Source organism: Schistocerca serialis, chromosome 2 (assembly GCF_023864345.2).
Source record: "Schistocerca serialis cubense isolate TAMUIC-IGC-003099 chromosome 2, iqSchSeri2.2, whole genome shotgun sequence".
Classification (NCBI taxonomy): domain Eukaryota; kingdom Metazoa; phylum Arthropoda; class Insecta; order Orthoptera; family Acrididae; genus Schistocerca; species Schistocerca serialis.
The window spans coordinates 804,724,643-804,748,937 of NC_064639.1; the positions used below are offsets into that span (position 1 = coordinate 804,724,643).

Consider the following 24,295-nt stretch of genomic DNA (forward strand, 5'->3'; position numbering starts at 1 on the left):
GAAATGCGCGAAACAGCCGCCGCCATGCGATTTGTTACCACACCGTTGTACAAAACGCAAGGGCTCGTCCGGGATTTGAACCCGGGACCTCCTGCACCCGAAGCAGGAATCATACCCCTAGACCAACGAGCCTATTCGTTCCGAAAACGCACTGCATGTGAATGACGCCACCTTTGATGGCCTCACCATGTAGGGCTGCAGCTCAGCCAGCGTTCTCCCTGTCTGTCGCGGTTGGATTGTTTCCATCGACGTCTTTTACTACAGGAACTTCACGAATCGGAGGGAGCTCGTAGCCGATGCCCTTGCTAACACAGAAGAGAAACTGTTGCTATTACGAGTCTCCGGGTGGTACATGAAAATGACCGTTGTTTCCGTGGTGTAGCGGTTATCACGTCTGCTTTACACGCAGAAGGTCCCCGGTTCGATCCCGGGCGGGAACACAACAATTTTAATCTACATTTCGGATTTCATTTCCGAGATGACCTCACGTCCGCGTATGCAGAGACAAGCAATGTTGTATGCTAGTCGGATAGGGCGTCATTTTACTGTCAAATACTGTTGCTCTCTTATTGCACCGGTATTTGGTAACTGAGAACGCCCCTAGCTCCATTATGGCAGGCAAAATTTATAATCCGGTTCTTCAGGGCTACTTCAAGTGCGCTTGCTACTGGCTTTCCTGAGCTCACCCTACTCGCCTTGTCACAGCTCTGTCAAAGTGTGATGCAAACTAATAATGAGAAACTCTTAGCCACGCTCAATCTTACATGCCACCCCTTGGTTGTTGCCGTCGCTAGTAAGATGAGGGTAGACTGTCGCACAATTAAGCTGAATCTCCACTCACGGTGCACATATCCCGCAAAGACAACCTTGTTTTCCGTTGCATGCAAAATTACCGTCTGCCTTTCTACCGAATTCCACCTACGTACTTTACTGGTGCCGCATTCTTGTTATATCCACGTGCTATAACAGGCGTCAACTCTTCATTGAGGAGCTGCAACCGGGGCTGAGTTCCACCTACTCTTCAGCACGGTCAAAATAGCAGGGCTCGCCCGGGATTTGAACCCGGGACCTCCTGCACCCAAAGCAGGAATCATACCCCTAGACCAACGAGCCACCTGGCTGGAGCAGTCAAGTTAATCCCAAGTAGTGGGCCTCACAGGGAACACAAACTTTCACGCGAATTCGCAAGATAAACGCTTTCTGCAGGCAGCACTCACCACTGATGAGAAGAATATTAAAGGCAACGAATAAAAAGCGAAATAACTTCATCGAGCACTGCTTATGAACAGCCGGCAGTGCCTCAGTTTCGGTATGTGGTTTCTCAGGGTTAAGAGAAGGCGAATGCACTAAACAAAAGAACATCGGGAAACCAAGCACCAACTCATAACGAAAAGATTGCACAATATACTGCAAGCAAAACTTCCAGAAGACGGATACTGAAGACGCCGCAGACAAAAGAATTATTCTATGCAGTAACGATTATCTAGGAAGCGTGAATTGCATGTGCTGCTCCACCACACAACTTCTTTTGATACTGTTTTACTTATTCTAAATTTTCATTACCTGATCGTCTCTAAAATACTGTGCGGTTATCACCTGGTTTCCAACAGCGATAGTAGTAAGTAAGTCGACTACAAAGTCTTTCAAAGTAGGTCAGACACAAAAAAAAAAAAAAAAAAAATTTCGGAGCTGCGTGTAGCTCATGTCATTCTGCTTTCAATCGTGAATCTCCGGCTGGGAGTAGTGGCGTACTTCTGTAATCCAAGCTTCTGGGAGGCCGTTGTGTGGGAGAGATCTGGAAACAACTACAGATTCGACCGTTCCACGAGCTCAGGAACGGCCGCGAGGCCTTCATCGAGCTCTGCAGGTCGACAGATGATAGTGTGGAAATTTCGGCAAGCGGTGGCTAAGGGTTAAGAGAAGCCAAACGCACTAAACACAAGAAAGTCGGGTAACCGAAGCACACCACTCATAACGAAAAGATTGCGGAATGCTTTGTGTAACCTCCCCACCGAAATTTAAAAGGAAAATGACAATACTTAATACAAATGGGAGCCAAATGTAACCTCCCCACAAAAATTTTAAAAGAAAGGACGATACTAATTAGAAATGCTGATGGACATTGCTCTATGCGTAACCTGCCCACAATGAAATGTACTGACAATGGCAACAAAATGTGAAATTCGCAATCTGACTCAGATATAAATTCTTCACCAAAAATTAAAGTCCATTCAGTGATAAGAAAATTCAATTAAACCGAAATATCGGTCTTTGGCCCCGTGTAAAACAATCAGAATTAAAGTCTTACCTCAGAATAAATGGATGTCACATTTCTGCTCTTGTTGTTGCGCACCGCTTGGAGGAACTGCATTGCAAATAATAATATTCTCTTTTTTTTGTGATTCTAGTGAAATTTTTCTTCAAAAGAAGTGGAATGAAATGGGAAGTGCAACGAGATCTTTAGTTCAATAAAAAATTAAATTTTTGAAAAAATGCTTTTGAAATAAAAATTATTATTGGGGAACTTGTTGCAGAATAATTACAATTTTTCATTATCTAATAATTGTATTAATTAACAGTATACCTTATTCACCATCTTGACCAGTGTTGCCGACCGCCTACATCACACAACCGCACTGGGCTACTACTACTGACCGATCGCTCTGCATGACGACTATTAGCATACTTCACTGCACGACTACTACTAGAGTACTGCACTCAACTAGACAGAGCTACAGACTCGCAACGACTACTGCTGACAGACTCGCAACGACTACTCAACAGACTCGCAACGACTACTCGACAGACTGAGAACCGCTCGCAACACTCGCGCGGTCAAGCGCATACTCTCTGGTCACAGATGCTACAATGCCTCGCCATCGCTGCTATGTTACATACGTGTTTCATAACCCTCCACTGGGGGGGCAAAAATTTGGCAGCGATGGTGAGTCATTTGGACTTGCCAAGCGCGGCAAAATTTTTCTTTAATTAACAAAATCCTACAACTTACAGAATATTTAAATGTTGTGCACATGCACTAAGTACAAAATATATCAGACAAAGACAAAATGTGAATACAAAACATAGTAGCAAATCAGAAAAATGTATATATAAATTTTTTGACAGATAACAAAGTGCACAGGCACTGAAAAAATTCTTTAGCATATTCAGAACAAGCAAACAGACTGGCAAAAAATATTATGTTGACAAGTGACATGAGTGCACATGCACTGTAGTTCAGAAAATAAAAAATGTATATACAATATAAAAGACAAGAGTGTACATATACTGTACTTCAGAACAAATCGAAAAATGTCTTTAGCATTTTCGCAATAAATAAACATAATGGCAAGAAAATCATGTCCAAAGTGCACATGCACTGAAAAATGTCTTTAGCATTTTCACAACAAATAAACATAATGGCAAACATCATGTCGACCAGTGCCATAAGTGTACTCGCACTGGAGTTCAACAAATCGAAAAATGTATAACCTATGAACATAAATGATGTTACCAAAAAAAATTTTTCTTTATGTGACAAGAACCAGGATAGGAAAGGGAAGGATTGCATCATGGTTGTAGCACTTTAGATTGCACACAGCTGCTCTGAAAGTCCATATCTTTCCACAGAAGTACAACACCAAGTGACACAACTTGAAGTTCTTTTCCCATCAGAATTTATCAGTGTAGCCAAGACACTGAACTGTCGTAGTAATGTTCCATGTTTTCATTTTGGCAGTACATTACGTACACCAAACAGTGGGACCATAATAATGTCTTCATCGCTCATGGTGGTGGACAGCATGTCGTGTCAACACCACACTCTTACAAGGCACACCAACGTAGAATTAGTGCAAAAACCAAATATAGTGCTCCATGATCACTAGGATAAACAGGACAAATGGACATTGCAGTAATTCAGGGTAGTCAGCTTATGAGGTGAAGGACATCAAGTCACATAATATTGACAATTACAGTCTTCATTGATAGTTTGTGGCATTCATAGCCCAGTTATTGAACATTTCTGTACCAAGTATGTAGTATTACAGAAAAATGTTCATTAATTGTTTTACATAGAATCAGTAGCCTTCTTTTCCTGGTTACAAAGCATTATGAAATAATCGCATTCTTTTCAGTTACAGAGTATAATTAAGAATCATTAACCTTCTCCTAATTACAGTTAATTAATCATTTGTCATTCCAATAATCATTAGCCTTTTCCTAATTACAGTTAATTAATCATTTGTCGTTAATTAATCATTTGTCTAATTACAGTTAATTAATCATTTGTCGTTAATTAATCATTCGTCTAATTACAGTTAATTAATTAATCATTTGTCATTTCAATATAGTAAGAATTATTAGCCTTAATTAATTACAAAGCATTATTAAACAGTACCATAGTTAATTAATTATGTGTCATTACAATCTATTAAGAATCACTAGCTGGCATCATGGGTAATCGTATTACAATAAACAGTGGCGGTTCTTGGCCAGTTACAAAGTATATTTAGTAAGACAGAATAATGTTCATCAGAAGCCTTAATTGAAAAGGAGAGTCAATTATTGGCCTAGCATTAACATAATACATTGAGTGATACAAATTATTGGCACTCATTGGCCATTAACCAAAACATGAAAACTCAACATGGAAAAAAAGGACTAATTAATGGCATAATTAATAACAATTCTTCAAGTGACATTAATTATTGGCACTCAGTGGCCAGCAAGTATTGAATAGAATCATCATCAGTATTATTCAGATTATTACGAAGTCATTATTAAAAATCAGTTAATTACAGTCAAATCATTAAAAATCACAGGCATTATAAGTAGTATCATTACAATAAACAGTGTTCCTCCTTCAGTAGTATTCAGATCATTACAAAGCCATTATTAAAATCAGTTAATTACAGTCAAATCATTAATAATCACAGGCATTATAAGTAGTATCATTACAATAAACAGTGGCAGTTATTAGCTAGTGACAAAGCATTATTTTGAATATAGTCTCATTAAGAGGTCATTACTCAAGTGACATGCTATTCAGAGCTAGTCAGCATTACTCAGAACTTTCTCAAACTGGTATCACTACTTGGGACTGGTAATACATTTTTTTTTTTTTTTTTTTTTTTTTTTTTTTTTTTTGTTAGCAATGCATTGCGTTGGGATCGATAGTTAATTGCTGAGACATAACACTATTTGCTTTTGACCTGTTGCTGCAAATGAGGATAAGTAACGTCATTCGTCATGAGTCAGCTGTAGCAAGGTCATGCAACAAGGCAGTATATGTGATCACATTTATAAATGATAGACACAAATGGGTAAAAATATAAAAATGCAAGTACTAGAACAGGTATAATAACTAACAGGTTTAGTAAGTATCATGAAAAGCTTCTCCTGGAAAAAATACAAAAACGGATTATTGACCTGAAAGGAGAAACGCACACTATGCTGAAAAGTAGTGAACTTCGAATTAACAGGTAGTGAAATGTGTATAAAAATGTGTTCCATAGCTGTCCTTTCCAAAACTTTCTGTCATCCTACTATGCAATGTAACACCTGCTGTCAAAGCAAACTGCAACAAATACTTAAATAACTACGTAGCATAAATACATAACTTCAACATTATCCTCATCTGTAAAAAAAAAAAAACTTCATTATCCATATCATCATAACTTCACTATTATCATCATCTGTAAAGAAAAACTTCATTATTCATAACATCATATCCTTCATCATTATTCATCAGTACTCATTATCATCTGCAAAAAATCACTTCATTACTCATTATACAATTATTCCTTATCTCTAGCATATTTCATCACTAAAACTAAGATGTGTAGTTCAGTCTGACAGCCTGCATCAATCACCTTGTATTCTGAAATAAAAAATTATTATTGGGGGACTTGTTGGAGAATGATTACAATAAATAAATTTTTTCATTATCTAATGATTATATTAATTAATAGTGTACCTTATTCACCATCTTGACCAGTGTTGCCGACCGCCTACATCACACAACCGCACTGGGCTGCTACTACTGACCGACCGCTCTGCATGACGACTATTAGCGTACTGCACGCGACGACTACTAACAGAGTACTGCTCTGCATAGCGACAACTAGACAGAGCTACAGACTCGCAACGACTACTGACAGACTCGCAACGACTGACTGACAGACTGAGAACCGCTCGCAACACTCGCGCGGTCAAGCGCATACTCTCTGGTCACAGATGCTACAATGCCTCGCCATCGCTGCTATGTTACATACGTGTTTCAATTGCGAAAGCAAAACTTCGAGAAGACCAACTCTGAAGCCATCGGCGAGCTAGGAATTATTCCGCACAAGAAGCGATCATGTAGGAAGAGCGAGCCGAGGCTGTCGCTCGACCACACAATAAATTTTTGCTTAATCCCAATTTGCAGTACCGGTTCGACACTAGAATACTGCGCCTTGGTTCTTCCAAAAGCGATAGTAATAAGCACGTCGACTGCAGTGTCATTTGGGGTAGTGAGTCAGACATGGAGAGGATATGAGGCGGGTGGAATATGCAACGACAGGGGCATTGCAGGGCGGCCGCCGGCTCCTTGCGCTGTGGCGCACCGGTGCCGGCGGCGGCCTGGCTGGGCTGCTGGTGCCTCCATGTAGAGCTGCCGCCGAGCCCAGGCAAAGTGCCGCTAACGAAGCGATTGCCTTTGGTGACATCTTTTGCAATAACGACTGCGCGAATCGACGGTATCTCGTAAGGAAGGAAAGAGCAGCAGCTGCCGCCGAGCCCAGGCGCCGTGCCGAACACGCAGAAGGTCCCCGGCTCGATTGCGGGCGGAAACCCGTTTTCGTCGCACTCAGCAAGACACTTGCTACGATCTCTACTGTGTTCATTTAAATCAACTTCAAACGTTCCATCAGCAGGGTGCACATGGCTCAAATGAAACATGAAACGGTTTCAGAACTGGTTGTCGGATTTTAGCGCTGACTTGGAGGCCTGGAAATGCGCGAAACAGCCGCCGCCATGCGATTTGTTACCACACCGTTGTACAAAACGCAAGGGCTCGTCCGGGATTTGAACCCGGGACCTCCTGCACCCGAAGCAGGAATCATACCCCTAGACCAACGAGCCTATTCGTTCCGAAAACGCACTGCATGTGAATGACGCCACCTTTGATGGCCTCACCATGTAGGGCTGCAGCTCAGCCAGCGTTCTCCCTGTCTGTCGCGGTTGGATTGTTTCCATCGACGTCTTTTACTACAGGAACTTCACGAATCGGAGGGAGCTCGTAGCCGATGCCCTTGCTAACACAGAAGAGAAACTGTTGCTATTACGAGTCTCCGGGTGGTACATGAAAATGACCGTTGTTTCCGTGGTGTAGCGGTTATCACGTCTGCTTTACACGCAGAAGGTCCCCGGTTCGATCTCGGGCGGGAACACAACAATTTTAATCTACATTTCGGATTTCATTTCCGAGATGACCTCACGTCCGCGTATGCAGAGACAAGCAATGTTGTATGCTAGACGGATAGGGCGTCATTTTACTGTCAAATACTGTTGCTCTCTTATTGCACCGGTATTTGGTAACTGAGAACGCCCCTAGCTCCATTATGGCAGGCAAAATTTATAATCCGGTTCTTCAGGGCTACTTCAAGTGCGCTTGCTACTGGCTTTCCTGAGCTCACCCTACTCGCCTTGTCACAGCTCTGTCAAAGTGTGATGCAAACTAATAATGAGAAACTCTTAGCCACGCTCAATCTTACATGCCACCCCTTGGTTGTTGCCGTCGCTAGTAAGATGAGGGTAGACTGTCGCACAATTAAGCTGAATCTCCACTCACGGTGCACATATCCCGCAAAGACAACCTTGTTTTCCGTTGCATGCAAAATTACCGTCTGCCTTTCTACCGAATTCCACCTACGTACTTTACTGGTGCCGCATTCTTGTTATATCCACGTGCTATAACAGGCGTCAACTCTTCATTGAGGAGCTGCAACCGGGGCTGAGTTCCACCTACTCTTCAGCACGGTCAAAATAGCAGGGCTCGCCCGGGATTTGAACCCGGGACCTCCTGCACCCAAAGCAGGAATCATACCCCTAGACCAACGAGCCACCTGGCTGGAGCAGTCAAGTTAATCCCAAGTAGTGGGCCTCACAGGGAACACAAACTTTCACGCGAATTCGCAAGATAAACGCTTTCTGCAGGCAGCACTCACCACTGATGAGAAGAATATTAAAGGCAACGAATAAAAAGCGAAATAACTTCATCGAGCACTGCTTATGAACAGCCGGCAGTGCCTCAGTTTCGGTATGTGGTTTCTCAGGGTTAAGAGAAGGCGAATGCACTAAACAAAAGAACATCGGGAAACCAAGCACCAACTCATAACGAAAAGATTGCACAATATACTGCAAGCAAAACTTCCAGAAGACGGATACTGAAGACGCCGCAGACAAAAGAATTATTCTATGCAGTAACGATTATCTAGGAAGCGTGAATTGCATGTGCTGCTCCACCACACAACTTCTTTTGATACTGTTTTACTTATTCTAAATTTTCATTACCTGATCGTCTCTAAAATACTGTGCGGTTATCACCTGGTTTCCAACAGCGATAGTAGTAAGTAAGTCGACTACAAAGTCTTTCAAAGTAGGTCAGACACAAAAAAAAAAAAAAAAAAAAAATTTCGGAGCTGCGTGTAGCTCATGTCATTCTGCTTTCAATCGTGAATCTCCGGCTGGGAGTAGTGGCGTACTTCTGTAATCCAAGCTTCTGGGAGGCCGTTGTGTGGGAGAGATCTGGAAACAACTACAGATTCGACCGTTCCACGAGCTCAGGAACGGCCGCGAGGCCTTCATCGAGCTCTGCAGGTCGACAGATGATAGTGTGGAAATTTCGGCAAGCGGTGGCTAAGGGTTAAGAGAAGCCAAACGCACTAAACACAAGAAAGTCGGGTAACCGAAGCACACCACTCATAACGAAAAGATTGCGGAATCCATTGTGTAACCTCCCCACCGAAATTTAAAAGGAAAATGACAATACTTAATACAAATGGGAGCCAAGTGTAACCTCCCCACAAAAATTTTAAAAGAAAGGACGATACTAATTAGAAATGCTGATGGACATTGCTCTATGCGTAACCTGCCCACAATGAAATGTACTGACAATGGCAACAAAATGTGAAATTCGCAATCTGACTCAGATATAAATTCTTCACCAAAAATTAAAGTCCATTCAGTGATAAGAAAATTCAATTAAACCGAAATATCGGTCTTTGGCCCCGTGTAAAACAATCAGAATTAAAGTCTTACCTCAGAATAAATGGATGTCACATTTCTGCTCTTGTTGTTGCGCACCGCTTGGAGGAACTGCATTGCAAATAATAATATTCTCTTTTTTTTGTGATTCTAGTGAAATTTTTCTTCAAAAGAAGTGGAATGAAATGGGAAGTGCAACGAGATCTTTAGTTCAATAAAAAATTAAATTTTTGAAAAAATGCTTTTGAAATAAAAATTATTATTGGGGAACTTGTTGCAGAATAATTACAATTTTTCATTATCTAATAATTGTATTAATTAACAGTATACCTTATTCACCATCTTGACCAGTGTTGCCGACCGCCTACATCACACAACCGCACTGGGCTACTACTACTGACCGATCGCTCTGCATGACGACTATTAGCATACTTCACTGCACGACTACTACTAGAGTACTGCACTCAACTAGACAGAGCTACAGACTCGCAACGACTACTGCTGACAGACTCGCAACGACTACTCAACAGACTCGCAACGACTACTCGACAGACTGAGAACCGCTCGCAACACTCGCGCGGTCAAGCGCATACTCTCTGGTCACAGATGCTACAATGCCTCGCCATCGCTGCTATGTTACATACGTGTTTCATAACCCTCCACTGGGGGGGGCAAAAATTTGGCAGCGATGGTGAGTCATTTGGACTTGCCAAGCGCGGCAAAATTTTTCTTTAATTAACAAAATCCTACAACTTACAGAATATTTAAATGTTGTGCACATGCACTAAGTACAAAATATATCAGACAAAGACAAAATGTGAATACAAAACATAGTAGCAAATCAGAAAAATGTATATATAAATTTTTTGACAGATAACAAAGTGCACAGGCACTGAAAAAATTCTTTAGCATATTCAGAACAAGTAAACAGACTGGCAAAAAATATTATGTTGACAAGTGACATGAGTGCACATGCACTGTAGTTCAGAAAATAAAAAATGTATATACAATATAAAAGACAAGAGTGTACATATACTGTACTTCAGAACAAATCGAAAAATGTCTTTAGCATTTTCGCAATAAATAAACATAATGGCAAGAAAATCATGTCCAAAGTGCACATGCACTGAAAAATGTCTTTAGCATTTTCACAACAAATAAACATAATGGCAAACATCATGTCGACCAGTGCCATAAGTGTACTCGCACTGGAGTTCAACAAATCGAAAAATGTATAACCTATGAACATAAATGATGTTACCAAAAAAAATTTTTCTTTATGTGACAAGAACCAGGATAGGAAAGGGAAGGATTGCATCATGGTTGTAGCACTTTAGATTGCACACAGCTGCTCTGAAAGTCCATATCTTTCCACAGAAGTACAACACCAAGTGACACAACTTGAAGTTCTTTTCCCATCAGAATTTATCAGTGTAGCCAAGACACTGAACTGTCGTAGTAATGTTCCATGTTTTCATTTTGGCAGTACATTACGTACACCAAACAGTGGGACCATAATAATGTCTTCATCGCTCATGGTGGTGGACAGCATGTCGTGTCAACACCACACTCTTACAAGGCACACCAACGTAGAATTAGTGCAAAAACCAAATATAGTGCTCCATGATCACTAGGATAAACAGGACAAATGGACATTGCAGTAATTCAGGGTAGTCAGCTTATGAGGTGAAGGACATCAAGTCACATAATATCGACAATTACAGTCTTCATTGATAGTTTGTGGCATTCATAGCCCAGTTATTGAACATTTCTGTACCAAGTATGTAGTATTACAGAAAAATGTTCATTAATTGTTTTACATAGAATCAGTAGCCTTCTTTTCCTGGTTACAAAGCATTATGAAATAATCGCATTCTTTTCAGTTACAGAGTATAATTAAGAATCATTAACCTTCTCCTAATTACAGTTAATTAATCATTTGTCATTCCAATAATCATTAGCCTTTTCCTAATTACAGTTAATTAATCATTTGTCGTTAATTAATCATTTGTCTAATTACAGTTAATTAATCATTTGTCGTTAATTAATCATTCGTCTAATTACAGTTAATTAATTAATCATTTGTCATTTCAATATAGTAAGAATTATTAGCCTTAATTAATTACAAAGCATTATTAAACAGTACCATAGTTAATTAATTATGTGTCATTACAATCTATTAAGAATCACTAGCTGGCATCATGGGTAATCGTATTACAATAAACAGTGGCGGTTCTTGGCCAGTTACAAAGTATATTTAGTAAGACAGAATAATGTTCATCAGAAGCCTTAATTGAAAAGGAGAGTCAATTATTGGCCTAGCATTAACATAATACATTGAGTGATACAAATTATTGGCACTCATTGGCCATTAACCAAAACATGAAAACTCAACATGGAAAAAAAAGGACTAATTAATGGCATAATTAATAACAATTCTTCAAGTGACATTAATTATTGGCACTCAGTGGCCAGCAAGTATTGAATAGAATCATCATTCAGTATTATTCAGATTATTACGAAGTCATTATTAAAAATCAGTTAATTACAGTCAAATCATTAAAAATCACAGGCATTATAAGTAGTATCATTACAATAAACAGTGTTCCTCCTTCAGTAGTATTCAGATCATTACAAAGCCATTATTAAAATCAGTTAATTACAGTCAAATCATTAATAATCACAGGCATTATAAGTAGTATCATTACAATAAACAGTGGCAGTTATTAGCTAGTGACAAAGCATTATTTTGAATATAGTCTCATTAAGAGGTCATTACTCAAGTGACATGCTATTCAGAGCTAGTCAGCATTACTCAGAACTTTCTCAAACTGGTATCACTACTTGGGACTGGTAATACATTATTTTTTTTTTTTTTTTTTTTTTTTTTTTTTTTTTTTTTTTGTTAGCAATGCATTGCGTTGGGATCGATAGTTAATTGCTGAGACATAACACTATTTGCTTTTGACCTGTTGCTGCAAATGAGGATAAGTAACGTCATTCGTCATGAGTCAGCTGTAGCAAGGTCATGCAACAAGGCAGTATATGTGATCACATTTATAAATGATAGACACAAATGGGTAAAAATATAAAAATGCAAGTACTAGAACAGGTATAATAACTAACAGGTTTAGTAAGTATCATGAAAAGCTTCTCCTGGAAAAAATACAAAAACGGATTATTGACCTGAAAGGAGAAACGCACACTATGCTGAAAAGTAGTGAACTTCGAATTAACAGGTAGTGAAATGTGTATAAAAATGTATTCCATAGCTGTCCTTTCCAAAACTTTCTGTCATCCTACTATGCAATGTAACACCTGCTGTCAAAGCAAACTGCAACAAATACTTAAATAACTACGTAGCATAAATACATAACTTCAACATTATCCTCATCTGTAAAAAAAAAAAAAACTTCATTATCCATATCATCATAACTTCACTATTATCATCATCTGTAAAGAAAAACTTCATTATTCATAACATCATATCCTTCATCATTATTCATCAGTATTCATTATCATCTGCAAAAAATCACTTCATTACTCATTATACAATTATTCCTTATCTCTAGCATATTTCATCACTAAAACTAAGATGTGTAGTTCAGTCTGACAGCCTGCATCAATCACCTTGTATTCTGAAATAAAAAATTATTATTGCGGGACTTGTTGGAGAATGATTACAATAAATAAATTTTTTCATTATCTAATGATTATATTAATTAATAGTATACCTTATTCACCATCTTGACCAGTGTTGCCGACCGCCTACATCACACAACCGCACTGGGCTGCTACTACTGACCGACCGCTCTGCATGACGACTATTAGCGTACTGCACGCGACGACTACTAACAGAGTACTGCTCTGCATAGCGACAACTAGACAGAGCCACAGACTCGCAACGACTACTGACAGACTCGCAACGACTGACTGACAGACTGAGAACCGCTCGCAACACTCGCGCGGTCAAGCGCATACTCTCTGGTCACAGATGCTACAATGCCTCGCCATCGCTGCTATGTTACATACGTGTTTCAATTGCGAAAGCAAAACTTCGAGAAGACCAACTCTGAAGCCATCGGCGAGCTAGGAATTATTCCGCACAAGAAGCGATCATGTAGGAAGAGCGAGCCGAGGCTGTCGCTCGACCACACAATAAATTTTTGCTTAATCCCAATTTGCAGTACCGGTTCGACACTAGAATACTGCGCCTTGGTTCTTCCAAAAGCGATAGTAATAAGCACGTCGACTGCAGTGTCATTTGGGGTAGTGAGTCAGACATGGAGAGGATATGAGGCGGGTGGAATATGCAACGACAGGGGCATTGCAGGGCGGCCGCCGGCTCCTTGCGCTGTGGCGCACCGGTGCCGGCGGCGGCCTGGCTGGGCTGCTGGTGCCTCCATGTAGAGCTGCCGCCGAGCCCAGGCAAAGTGCCGCTAACGAAGCGATTGCCTTTGGTGACATCTTTTGCAATAACGACTGCGCGAATCGACGGTATCTCGTAAGGAAGGAAAGAGCAGCAGCTGCCGCCGAGCCCAGGCGCCGTGCCGAACACGCAGAAGGTCCCCGGCTCGATTGCGGGCGGAAACCCGTTTTCGTCGCACTCAGCAAGACACTTGCTACGATCTCTACTGTGTTCATTTAAATCAACTTCAAACGTTCCATCAGCAGGGTGCACATGGCTCAAATGAAACATGAAACGGTTTCAGAACTGGTTGTCGGATTTTAGCGCTGACTTGGAGGCCTGGAAATGCGCGAAACAGCCGCCGCCATGCGATTTGTTACCACACCGTTGTACAAAACGCAAGGGCTCGTCCGGGATTTGAACCCGGGACCTCCTGCACCCGAAGCAGGAATCATACCCCTAGACCAACGAGCCTATTCGTTCCGAAAACGCACTGCATGTGAATGACGCCACCTTTGATGGCCTCACCATGTAGGGCTGCAGCTCAGCCAGCGTTCTCCCTGTCTGTCGCGGTTGGATTGTTTCCATCGACGTCTTTTACTACAGGAACTTCACGAATCGGAGGGAGCTCGTAGCCGATGCCCTTGCTAACACAGAAGAGAAACTGTTGCTATTACGAGTCTCCGGGTGGTACATGAAAATGACCGTTGTTTCCGTGGTGTAGCGGTTACCCCGTCTGCTTTACACGCAGAAGGTCCCCGGTTCGATCCCGGGCGGGAACACAACAATTTTAATCTACATTTCGGATTTCATTTCCGAGATGACCTCACGTCCGCGTATGCAGAGACAAGCAATGTTGTATGCTAGACGGATAGGGCGTCATTTTACTGTCAAATACTGTTGCTCTCTTATTGCACCGGTATTTGGTAACTGAGAACGCCCCTAGCTCCATTATGGCAGGCAAAATTTATAATCCGGTTCTTCAGGGCTACTTCAAGTGCGCTTGCTACTGGCTTTCCTGAGCTCACCCTACTCGCCTTGTCACAGCTCTGTCAAAGTGTGATGCAAACTAATAATGAGAAACTCTTAGCCACGCTCAATCTTACATGCCACCCCTTGGTTGTTGCCGTCGCTAGTAAGATGAGGGTAGACTGTCGCACAATTAAGCTGAATCTCCACTCACGGTGCACATATCCCGCAAAGACAACCTTGTTTTCCGTTGCATGCAAAATTACCGTCTGCCTTTCTACCGAATTCCACCTACGTACTTTACTGGTGCCGCATTCTTGTTATATCCACGTGCTATAACAGGCGTCAACTCTTCATTGAGGAGCTGCAACCGGGGCTGAGTTCCACCTACTCTTCAGCACGGTCAAAATGGCAGGGCTCGTCCGGGATTTGAACCCGGGACCTCCTGCACCCAAAGCAGGAATCATACCCCTAGACCAACGAGCCACCTGGCTGGAGCAGTCAAGTTAATCCCAAGTAGTGGGCCTCACAGGGAACACAAACTTTCACGCGAATTCGCAAGATAAACGCTTTCTGCAGGCAGCACTCACCACTGATGAGAAGAATATTAAAGGCAACGAATAAAAAGCGAAATAACTTCATCGAGCACTGCTTATGAACAGCCGGCAGTGCCTCAGTTTCGGTATGTGGTTTCTCAGGGTTAAGAGAAGGCGAATGCACTAAACAAAAGAACATCGGGAAACCAAGCACCAACTCATAACGAAAAGATTGCACAATATACTGCAAGCAAAACTTCCAGAAGACGGATACTGAAGACGCCGCAGACAAAAGAATTATTCTATGCAGTAACGATTATCTAGGAAGCGTGAATTGCATGTGCTGCTCCACCACACAACTTCTTTTGATACTGTTTTACTTATTCTAAATTTTCATTACCTGATCGTCTCTAAAATACTGTGCGGTTATCACCTGGTTTCCAACAGCGATAGTAGTAAGTAAGTCGACTACAAAGTCTTTCAAAGTAGGTCAGACACAAAAAAAAAAAAAAAAAAAAATTTCGGAGCTGCGTGTAAATCATGTCATTCTGCTTTCAATCGTGAATCTCCGGCTGGGAGTAGTGGCGTACTTCTGTAATCCAAGCTTCTGGGAGGCCGTTGTGTGGGAGAGATCTGGAAACAACTACAGATTCGACCGTTCCACGAGCTCAGGAACGGCCGCGAGGCCTTCATCGAGCTCTGCAGGTCGACAGATGATAGTGTGGAAATTTCGGCAAGCGGTGGCTAAGGGTTAAGAGAAGCCAAACGCACTAAACACAAGAAAGTCGGGTAACCGAAGCACACCACTCATAACGAAAAGATTGCGGAATGCATTGCGAAAGCAAAACTTCGAGAAGACCAACTCTGAAGCCATCGGCGAGCTAGGAATTATTCCGCACAAGAAGCGATCATGTAGGAAGAGCGAGCCGAGGCTGTCGCTCGACCACACAATAAATTTTTGCTTAATCCCAATTTGCAGTACCGGTTCGACACTAGAATACTGCGCCTTGGTTCTTCCAAAAGCGATAGTAATAAGCACGTCGACTGCAGTGTCATTTGGGGTAGTGAGTCAGACATGGAGAGGATATGTGGCGGGTGGAATATGCAACGACAGGGGCATTGCAGGGCGGCCGCCGGCTCCTTGCGCTGTGGCGCACCGGTGCCGGCGGCGGCCTGGCTGGGCTGCTGGTGCCTCCATGTAGAGCTGCCGCCGGGCCCAGGCAAAGTGCCGCTAACGAAGCGATTGCCTTTGGTGACATCTTTTGCAATAACGACTGCGCGAATCGACGGTATCTCGTAAGGAAGGAAAGAGCAGCAGCTGCCGCCGAGCCCAGGCGCCGTGCCGAACACGCAGAAGGTCCCCGGCTCGATTGCGGGCGGAAACCCGTTTTCGTCGCACTCAGCAAGACACTTGCTACGATCTCTACTGTGTTCATTTAAATCAACTTCAAACGTTCCATCAGCAGGGTGCACATGGCTCAAATGAAACATGAAACGGTTTCAGAACTGGTTGTCGGATTTTAGCGCTGACTTGGAGGCCTGGAAATGCGCGAAACAGCCGCCGCCATGCGACCTCTACTGTGTTTGCCGCCGAGCCCAGGCAAAGTGCCGCTAACGAAGCGATTGCCTTTGGTGACATCTTTTGCAATAACGACTGCGCGAATCGACGGTATCTCGTAAGGAAGGAAAGAGCAGCAGCTGCCGCCGAGCCCAGGCGCCGTGCCGAACACGCAGAAGGTCCCCGGCTCGATTGCGGGCGGAAACCCGTTTTCGTCGCACTCAGCAAGACACTTGCTACGATCTCTACTGTGTTCATTTAAATCAACTTCAAACGTTCCATCAGCAGGGTGCACATGGCTCAAATGAAACATGAAACGGTTTCAGAACTGGTTGTCGGATTTTAGCGCTGACTTGGAGGCCTGGAAATGCGCGAAACAGCCGCCGCCATGCGATTTGTTACCACACCGTTGTACAAAACGCAAGGGCTCGTCCGGGATTTGAACCCGGGACCTCCTGCACCCGAAGCAGGAATCATACCCCTAGACCAACGAGCCTATTCGTTCCGAAAACGCACTGCATGTGAATGACGCCACCTTTGATGGCCTCACCATGTAGGGCTGCAGCTCAGCCAGCGTTCTCCCTGTCTGTCGCGGTTGGATTGTTTCCATCGACGTCTTTTACTACAGGAACTTCACGAATCGGAGGGAGCTCGTAGCCGATGCCCTTGCTAACACAGAAGAGAAACTGTTGCTATTACGAGTCTCCGGGTGGTACATGAAAATGACCGTTGTTTCCGTGGTGTAGCGGTTACCCCGTCTGCTTTACACGCAGAAGGTCCCCGGTTCGATCCCGGGCGGGAACACAACAATTTTAATCTACATTTCGGATTTCATTTCCGAGATGACCTCACGTCCGCGTATGCAGAGACAAGCAATGTTGTATGCTAGACGGATAGGGCGTCATTTTACTGTCAAATACTGTTGCTCTCTTATTGCACCGGTATTTGGTAACTGAGAACGCCCCTAGCTCCATTATGGCAGGCAAAATTTATAATCCGGTTCTTCAGGGCTACTTCAAGTGCGCTTGCTACTGGCTTTCCTGAGCTCACCCTACTCGCCTTGTCACAGCTCTGTCAAAGTGTGATGCAAACTAATAATGAGAAACTCTTAGCCACGCTCAATCTTACATGCCACCCCTTGGTTGTTGCCGTCGCTAGTAAGATGAGGGTAGACTGTCGCACAATTAAGCTGAATCTCCACTCACGGTGCACATATCCCGCAAAGACAACCTTGTTTTCCGTTGCATGCAAAATTACCGTCTGCCTTTCTACCGAATTCCACCTACGTACTTTACTGGTGCCGCATTCTTGTTATATCCACGTGCTATAACAGGCGTCAACTCTTCATTGAGGAGCTGCAACCGGGGCTGAGTTCCACCTACTCTTCAGCACGGTCAAAATGGCAGGGCTCGTCCGGGATTTGAACCCGGGACCTCCTGCACCCAAAGCAGGAATCATACCCCTAGACCAACGAGCCACCTGGCTGGAGCAGTCAAGTTAATCCCAAGTAGTGGGCCTCACAGGGAACACAAACTTTCACGCGAATTCGCAAGATAAACGCTTTCTGCAGGCAGCACTCACCACTGATGAGAAGAATATTAAAGGCAACGAATAAAAAGCGAAATAACTTCATCGAGCACTGCTTATGAACAGCCGGCAGTGCCTCAGTTTCGGTATGTGGTTTCTCAGGGTTAAGAGAAGGCGAATGCACTAAACAAAAGAACATCGGGAAACCAAGCACCAACTCATAACGAAAAGATTGCACAATATACTGCAAGCAAAACTTCCAGAAGACGGATACTGAAGACGCCGCAGACAAAAGAATTATTCTATGCAGTAACGATTATCTAGGAAGCGTGAATTGCATGTGCTGCTCCACCACACAACTTCTTTTGATACTGTTTTACTTATTCTAAATTTTCATTACCTGATCGTCTCTAAAATACTGTGCGGTTATCACCTGGTTTCCAACAGCGATAGTAGTAAGTAAGTCGACTACAAAGTCTTTCAAAGTAGGTCAGACACAAAAAAAAAAAAAAAAAATTTCGGAGCTGCGTGTAAATCATGTCATTCTGCTTTCAATCGTGAATCTCCGGCTGGGAGTAGTGGCGTACTTCTGTAATCCAAGCTTCTGGGAGGCCGTTGTGTGGGAGAGATCTGGAAACAACTACAGATTCGACCGTTCCACGAGCTCAGGAACGGCCGCGAGGCCTTCATCGAGCTCTGCAGGTCGACAGATGATAGTGTGGAAATTTCGGCAAGCGGTGGCTAAGGGTTAAGAGAAGCCAAACGCACTAAACACAAGAAAGTCGGGTAACCGAAGCACACCACTCATAACGAAAAGATTGCGGAATGCATTGCGAAAGCAAAACTTCGAGAAGACCAACTCTGAAGCCATCGGCGAGCTAGGAATTATTCCGCACAAGAAGCGATCATGTAGGAAGAGCGAGCCGAGGCTGTCGCTCGACCACACAATAAATTTTTGCTTAATCCCAATTTGCAGTACCGGTTCGACACTAGAATACTGCGCCTTGGTTCTTCCAAAAGCGATAGTAATAAGCACGTCGACTGCAGTGTCATTTGGGGTAGTGAGTCAGACATGGAGAGGATATGTGGCGGGTGGAATATGCAACGACAGGGGCATTGCAGGGCGGCCGCCGGCTCCTTGCGCTGTGGCGCACCGGTGCCGGCGGCGGCCTGGCTGGGCTGCTGGTGCCTCCATGTAGAGCTGCCGCCGGGCCCAGGCAAAGTGCCGCTAACGAAGCGATTGCCTTTGGTGACATCTTTTGCAATAACGACTGCGCGAATCGACGGTATCTCGTAAGGAAGGAAAGAGCAGCAGCTGCCGCCGAGCCCAGGCGCCGTGCCGAACACGCAGAAGGTCCCCGGCTCGATTGCGGGCGGAAACCCGTTTTCGTCGCACTCAGCAAGACACTTGCTACGATCTCTACTGTGTTCATTTAAATCAACTTCAAACGTTCCATCAGCAGGGTGCACATGGCTCAAATGAAACATGAAACGGTTTCAGAACTGGTTGTCGGATTTTAGCGCTGACTTGGAGGCCTGGAAATGCGCGAAACAGCCGCCGCCATGCGATCTCTACTGTGTTTGCCGCCGAGCCCAGGCAAAGTGCCGCTAACGAAGCGATTGCCTTTGGTGACATCTTTTGCAATAACGACTGCGCGAATCGACGGTATCTCGTAAGGAAGGAAAGAGCAGCAGCTGCCGCCGAGCCCAGGCGCCGTGCCGAACACGCAGAAGGTCCCCGGCTCGATTGCGGGCGGAAACCCGTTTTCGTCGCACTCAGCAAGACACTTGCTACGATCTCTACTGTGTTCATTTAAATCAACTTCAAACGTTCCATCAGCAGGGTGCACATGGCTCAAATGAAACATGAAACGGTTTCAGAAGTGGTTGTCGGATTTTAGCGCTGACTTGGAGGCCTGGAAATGCGCGAAACAGCCGCCGCCATGCGATTTGTTACCACACCGTTGTACAAAACGCAAGGGCTCGTCCGGGATTTGAACCCGGGACCTCCTGCACGCGAAGCAGGAATCATACCCCTAGACCAACGAGCCTATTCGTTCCGAAAACGCACTGCATGTGAATGACGCCACCTTTGATGGCCTCACCATGTAGGGCTGCAGTTCAGCCAGCGTTCTCCCTGTCTGTCGCGGTTGGATTGTTTCCATCGACGTCTTTTACTACAGGAACTTCACGAATCGGAGGGAGCTCGTAGCCGATGCCCTTGCTAACACAGAAGAGAAACTGTTGCTATTACGAGTCTCCGGGTGGTACATGAAAATGACCGTTGTTTCCGTGGTGTAGCGGTTATCACGTCTGCTTTACACGCAGAAGGTCCCCGGTTCGATCCCGGGCGGGAACACAACAATTTTAACCTACATTTCGGATTTCATTTCCGAGATGACCTCACGTCCGCGTATGCAGAGACAAGCAATGTTGTGTGCTAGACGGATAGGGCGTCATTTTACTGTCAAATACTGTTGCTCTCTTATTGCACCGGTATTTGGTAACTGAGAACGCCCCTAGCTCCATTATGGCAGGCAAAATTTATAATCCGGTTCTTCAGGGCTACTTCAAGTGCGCTTGCTACTGGCTTTCCTGAGCTCACCCTACTCGCCTTGTCACAGCTCTGTCAAAGTGTGATGCAAACTAATAATGAGAAACTCTTAGCCACGCTCAATCTTACATGCCACCCCTTGGTTGTTGCCGTCGCTAGTAAGATGAGGGTAGACTGTCGCACAATTAAGCTGAATCTCCACTCACGGTGCACATATCCCGCAAAGACAACCTTGTTTTCCGTTGCATGCAAAATTACCGTCTGCCTTTCTACCGAATTCCACCTACGTACTTTACTGGTGCCGCATTCTTGTTATATCCACGTGCTATAACAGGCGTCAACTCTTCATTGAGGAGCTGCAACCGGGGCTGAGTTCCACCTACTCTTCAGCACGGTCAAAATAGCAGGGCTCGCCCGGGATTTGAACCCGGGACCTCCTGCACCCAAAGCAGGAATCATACCCCTAGACCAACGAGCCACCTGGCTGGAGCAGTCAAGTTAATCCCAAGTAGTGGGCCTCACAGGGATCACAAACTTTCACGCGAATTCGCAAGATAAACGCTTTCTGCAGGCAGCACTCACCACTGATGAGAAGAATATTAAAGGCAACGAATAAAAAGCGAAATAACTTCATCGAGCACTGCTTATGAACAGCCGGCAGTGCCTCAGTTTCGGTATGTGGTTTCTCAGGGTTAAGAGAAGGCGAATGCACTAAACAAAAGAACATCGGGAAACCAAGCACCAACTCATAACGAAAAGATTGCACAATATACTGCAAGCAAAACTTCCAGAAGACGGATACTGAAGACGCCGCAGACAAAAGAATTATTCTATGCAGTAACGATTATCTAGGAAGCGTGAATTGCATGTGCTGCTCCACCACACAACTTCTTTTGATACTGTTTTACTTATTCTAAATTTTCATTACCTGATCGTCTCTAAAATACTGTGCGGTTATCACCTGGTTTCCAACAGCGATAGTAGTAAGTAAGTCGACTACAAAGTCTTTCAAAGTAGGTCAGACACAAAAAAAAAAAAAAAAATTTCGGAGCTGCGTGTAGCTCATGTCATTCTGCTTTCAATCGTGAATCTCCGGCTGGGAGTAGTGGCGTACTTCTGTAATCCAAGCTTCTGGGAGGCCGTTGTGTGGGAGAGATCTGGAAACAACTACAGATTCGACCGTTCCACGAGCTCAGGAACGGCCGCGAGGCCTTCATCGAGCTCTGCAGGTCGACAGATGATAGTGTGGAAATTTCGGCAAGCGGTGGCTAAGGGTTAAGAGAAGCCAAACGCACTAAACACAAGAAAGTCGGGTAACCGAAGCACACCACTCATAACGAAAAGATTGCGGAATGCATTGTGTAACCTCCCCACCGAAATTTAAAAGGAAAATGACAATACTTAATACAAATGGGAGCCAAGTGTAACCTCCCCACAAAAATTTTAAAAGAAAGGACGATACTAATTAGAAATGCTGATGGACATTGCTCTATGCGTAACCTGCCCACAATGAAATGTACTGACAATGGCAACAAAATGTGAAATTCGCAATCTGACTCAGATATAAATTCTTCACCAAAAATTAAAGTCCATTCAGTGATAAGAAAATTCAATTAAACCGAAATATCGGTCTTTGGCCCCGTGTAAAACAATCAGAATTAAAGTCTTACCTCAGAATAAATGGATGTCACATTTCTGCTCTTGTTGTTGCGCACCGCTTGGAGGAACTGCATTGCAAATAATAATATTCTCTTTTTTTTTGTGATTCTAGTGAAATTTTTCTTCAAAAGAAGTGGAATGAAATGGGAAGTGCAACGAGATCTTTAGTTCAATAAAAAATTAAATTTTTGAAAAAATGCTTTTGAAATAAAAATTATTATTGGGGAACTTGTTGCAGAATAATTACAATTTTTCATTATCTAATAATTGTATTAATTAACAGTATACCTTATTCACCATCTTGACCAGTGTTGCCGACCGCCTACATCACACAACCGCACTGGGCTACTACTACTGACCGATCGCTCTGCATGACGACTATTAGCATACTTCACTGCACGACTACTACTAGAGTACTGCACTCAACTAGACAGAGCTACAGACTCGCAACGACTACTGCTGACAGACTCGCAACGACTACTCAACAGACTCGCAACGACTACTCGACAGACTGAGAACCGCTCGCAACACTCGCGCGGTCAAGCGCATACTCTCTGGTCACAGATGCTACAATGCCTCGCCATCGCTGCTATGTTACATACGTGTTTCATAACCCTCCACTGGGGGGGCAAAAATTTGGCAGCGATGGTGAGTCATTTGGACTTGCCAAGCGCGGCAAAATTTTTCTTTAATTAACAAAATCCTACAACTTACAGAATATTTAAATGTTGTGCACATGCACTAAGTACAAAATATATCAGACAAAGACAAAATGTGAATACAAAACATAGTAGCAAATCAGAAAAATGTATATATAAATTTTTTGACAGATAACAAAGTGCACAGGCACTGAAAAAATTCTTTAGCATATTCAGAACAAGTAAACAGACTGGCAAAAAATATTATGTTGACAAGTGACATGAGTGCACATGCACTGTAGTTCAGAAAATAAAAAATGTATATACAATATAAAAGACAAGAGTGTACATATACTGTACTTCAGAACAAATCGAAAAATGTCTTTAGCATTTTCGCAATAAATAAACATAATGGCAAGAAAATCATGTCCAAAGTGCACATGCACTGAAAAATGTCTTTAGCATTTTCACAACAAATAAACATAATGGCAAACATCATGTCGACCAGTGCCATAAGTGTACTCGCACTGGAGTTCAACAAATCGAAAAATGTATAACCTATGAACATAAATGATGTTACCAAAAAAAATTTTTCTTTATGTGACAAGAACCAGGATAGGAAAGGGAAGGATTGCATCATGGTTGTAGCACTTTAGATTGCACACAGCTGCTCTGAAAGTCCATATCTTTCCACAGAAGTACAACACCAAGTGACACAACTTGAAGTTCTTTTCCCATCAGAATTTATCAGTGTAGCCAAGACACTGAACTGTCGTAGTAATGTTCCATGTTTTCATTTTGGCAGTACATTACGTACACCAAACAGTGGGACCATAATAATGTCTTCATCGCTCATGGTGGTGGACAGCATGTCGTGTCAACACCACACTCTTACAAGGCACACCAACGTAGAATTAGTGCAAAAACCAAATATAGTGCTCCATGATCACTAGGATAAACAGGACAAATGGACATTGCAGTAATTCAGGGTAGTCAGCTTATGAGGTGAAGGACATCAAGTCACATAATATCGACAATTACAGTCTTCATTGATAGTTTGTGGCATTCATAGCCCAGTTATTGAACATTTCTGTACCAAGTATGTAGTATTACAGAAAAATGTTCATTAATTGTTTTACATAGAATCAGTAGCCTTCTTTTCCTGGTTACAAAGCATTATGAAATAATCGCATTCTT

At 43.2% G+C, this 24,295-nt stretch overlaps 15 non-coding genes across 15 annotated transcripts; 5 read left to right on the forward strand and 10 right to left on the reverse strand.

Annotated features, from left to right (window-relative positions):
* Positions 1 to 60: 60 nt before the first annotated feature.
* Trnap-cgg (transfer RNA proline (anticodon CGG)) lies at positions 61 to 132 on the reverse strand. The gene has a single exon. It is a non-coding gene; the product is annotated as a tRNA-Pro (tRNA).
* Positions 133 to 367: 235 nt separating this feature from the next.
* Trnav-uac (transfer RNA valine (anticodon UAC)) lies at positions 368 to 440 on the forward strand. Its single transcript has one exon. It is a non-coding gene; the product is annotated as a tRNA-Val (tRNA).
* Positions 441 to 1,041: 601 nt separating this feature from the next.
* On the reverse strand, positions 1,042 to 1,113 carry Trnap-ugg (transfer RNA proline (anticodon UGG)). The gene has a single exon. It is a non-coding gene; the product is annotated as a tRNA-Pro (tRNA).
* Positions 1,114 to 7,053: 5,940 nt separating this feature from the next.
* On the reverse strand, positions 7,054 to 7,125 carry Trnap-cgg (transfer RNA proline (anticodon CGG)). The gene has a single exon. It is a non-coding gene; the product is annotated as a tRNA-Pro (tRNA).
* Positions 7,126 to 7,360: 235 nt separating this feature from the next.
* Positions 7,361 to 7,433, forward strand: Trnav-uac (transfer RNA valine (anticodon UAC)). The gene has a single exon. It is a non-coding gene; the product is annotated as a tRNA-Val (tRNA).
* A 601-nt stretch (positions 7,434 to 8,034) lies between these two features.
* Positions 8,035 to 8,106, reverse strand: Trnap-ugg (transfer RNA proline (anticodon UGG)). Its single transcript has one exon. It is a non-coding gene; the product is annotated as a tRNA-Pro (tRNA).
* A 5,953-nt stretch (positions 8,107 to 14,059) lies between these two features.
* On the reverse strand, positions 14,060 to 14,131 carry Trnap-cgg (transfer RNA proline (anticodon CGG)). The gene has a single exon. It is a non-coding gene; the product is annotated as a tRNA-Pro (tRNA).
* A 235-nt stretch (positions 14,132 to 14,366) lies between these two features.
* On the forward strand, positions 14,367 to 14,439 carry Trnav-uac (transfer RNA valine (anticodon UAC)). Its single transcript has one exon. It is a non-coding gene; the product is annotated as a tRNA-Val (tRNA).
* Positions 14,440 to 15,040: 601 nt separating this feature from the next.
* Trnap-ugg (transfer RNA proline (anticodon UGG)) lies at positions 15,041 to 15,112 on the reverse strand. Its single transcript has one exon. It is a non-coding gene; the product is annotated as a tRNA-Pro (tRNA).
* A 2,032-nt stretch (positions 15,113 to 17,144) lies between these two features.
* On the reverse strand, positions 17,145 to 17,216 carry Trnap-cgg (transfer RNA proline (anticodon CGG)). Its single transcript has one exon. It is a non-coding gene; the product is annotated as a tRNA-Pro (tRNA).
* A 235-nt stretch (positions 17,217 to 17,451) lies between these two features.
* On the forward strand, positions 17,452 to 17,524 carry Trnav-uac (transfer RNA valine (anticodon UAC)). Its single transcript has one exon. It is a non-coding gene; the product is annotated as a tRNA-Val (tRNA).
* A 601-nt stretch (positions 17,525 to 18,125) lies between these two features.
* Positions 18,126 to 18,197, reverse strand: Trnap-ugg (transfer RNA proline (anticodon UGG)). Its single transcript has one exon. It is a non-coding gene; the product is annotated as a tRNA-Pro (tRNA).
* Positions 18,198 to 20,226: 2,029 nt separating this feature from the next.
* Trnaa-cgc (transfer RNA alanine (anticodon CGC)) lies at positions 20,227 to 20,298 on the reverse strand. The gene has a single exon. It is a non-coding gene; the product is annotated as a tRNA-Ala (tRNA).
* Positions 20,299 to 20,533: 235 nt separating this feature from the next.
* Positions 20,534 to 20,606, forward strand: Trnav-uac (transfer RNA valine (anticodon UAC)). Its single transcript has one exon. It is a non-coding gene; the product is annotated as a tRNA-Val (tRNA).
* A 601-nt stretch (positions 20,607 to 21,207) lies between these two features.
* Positions 21,208 to 21,279, reverse strand: Trnap-ugg (transfer RNA proline (anticodon UGG)). Its single transcript has one exon. It is a non-coding gene; the product is annotated as a tRNA-Pro (tRNA).
* Between the last annotated feature and the right edge of the window lie 3,016 nt (positions 21,280 to 24,295).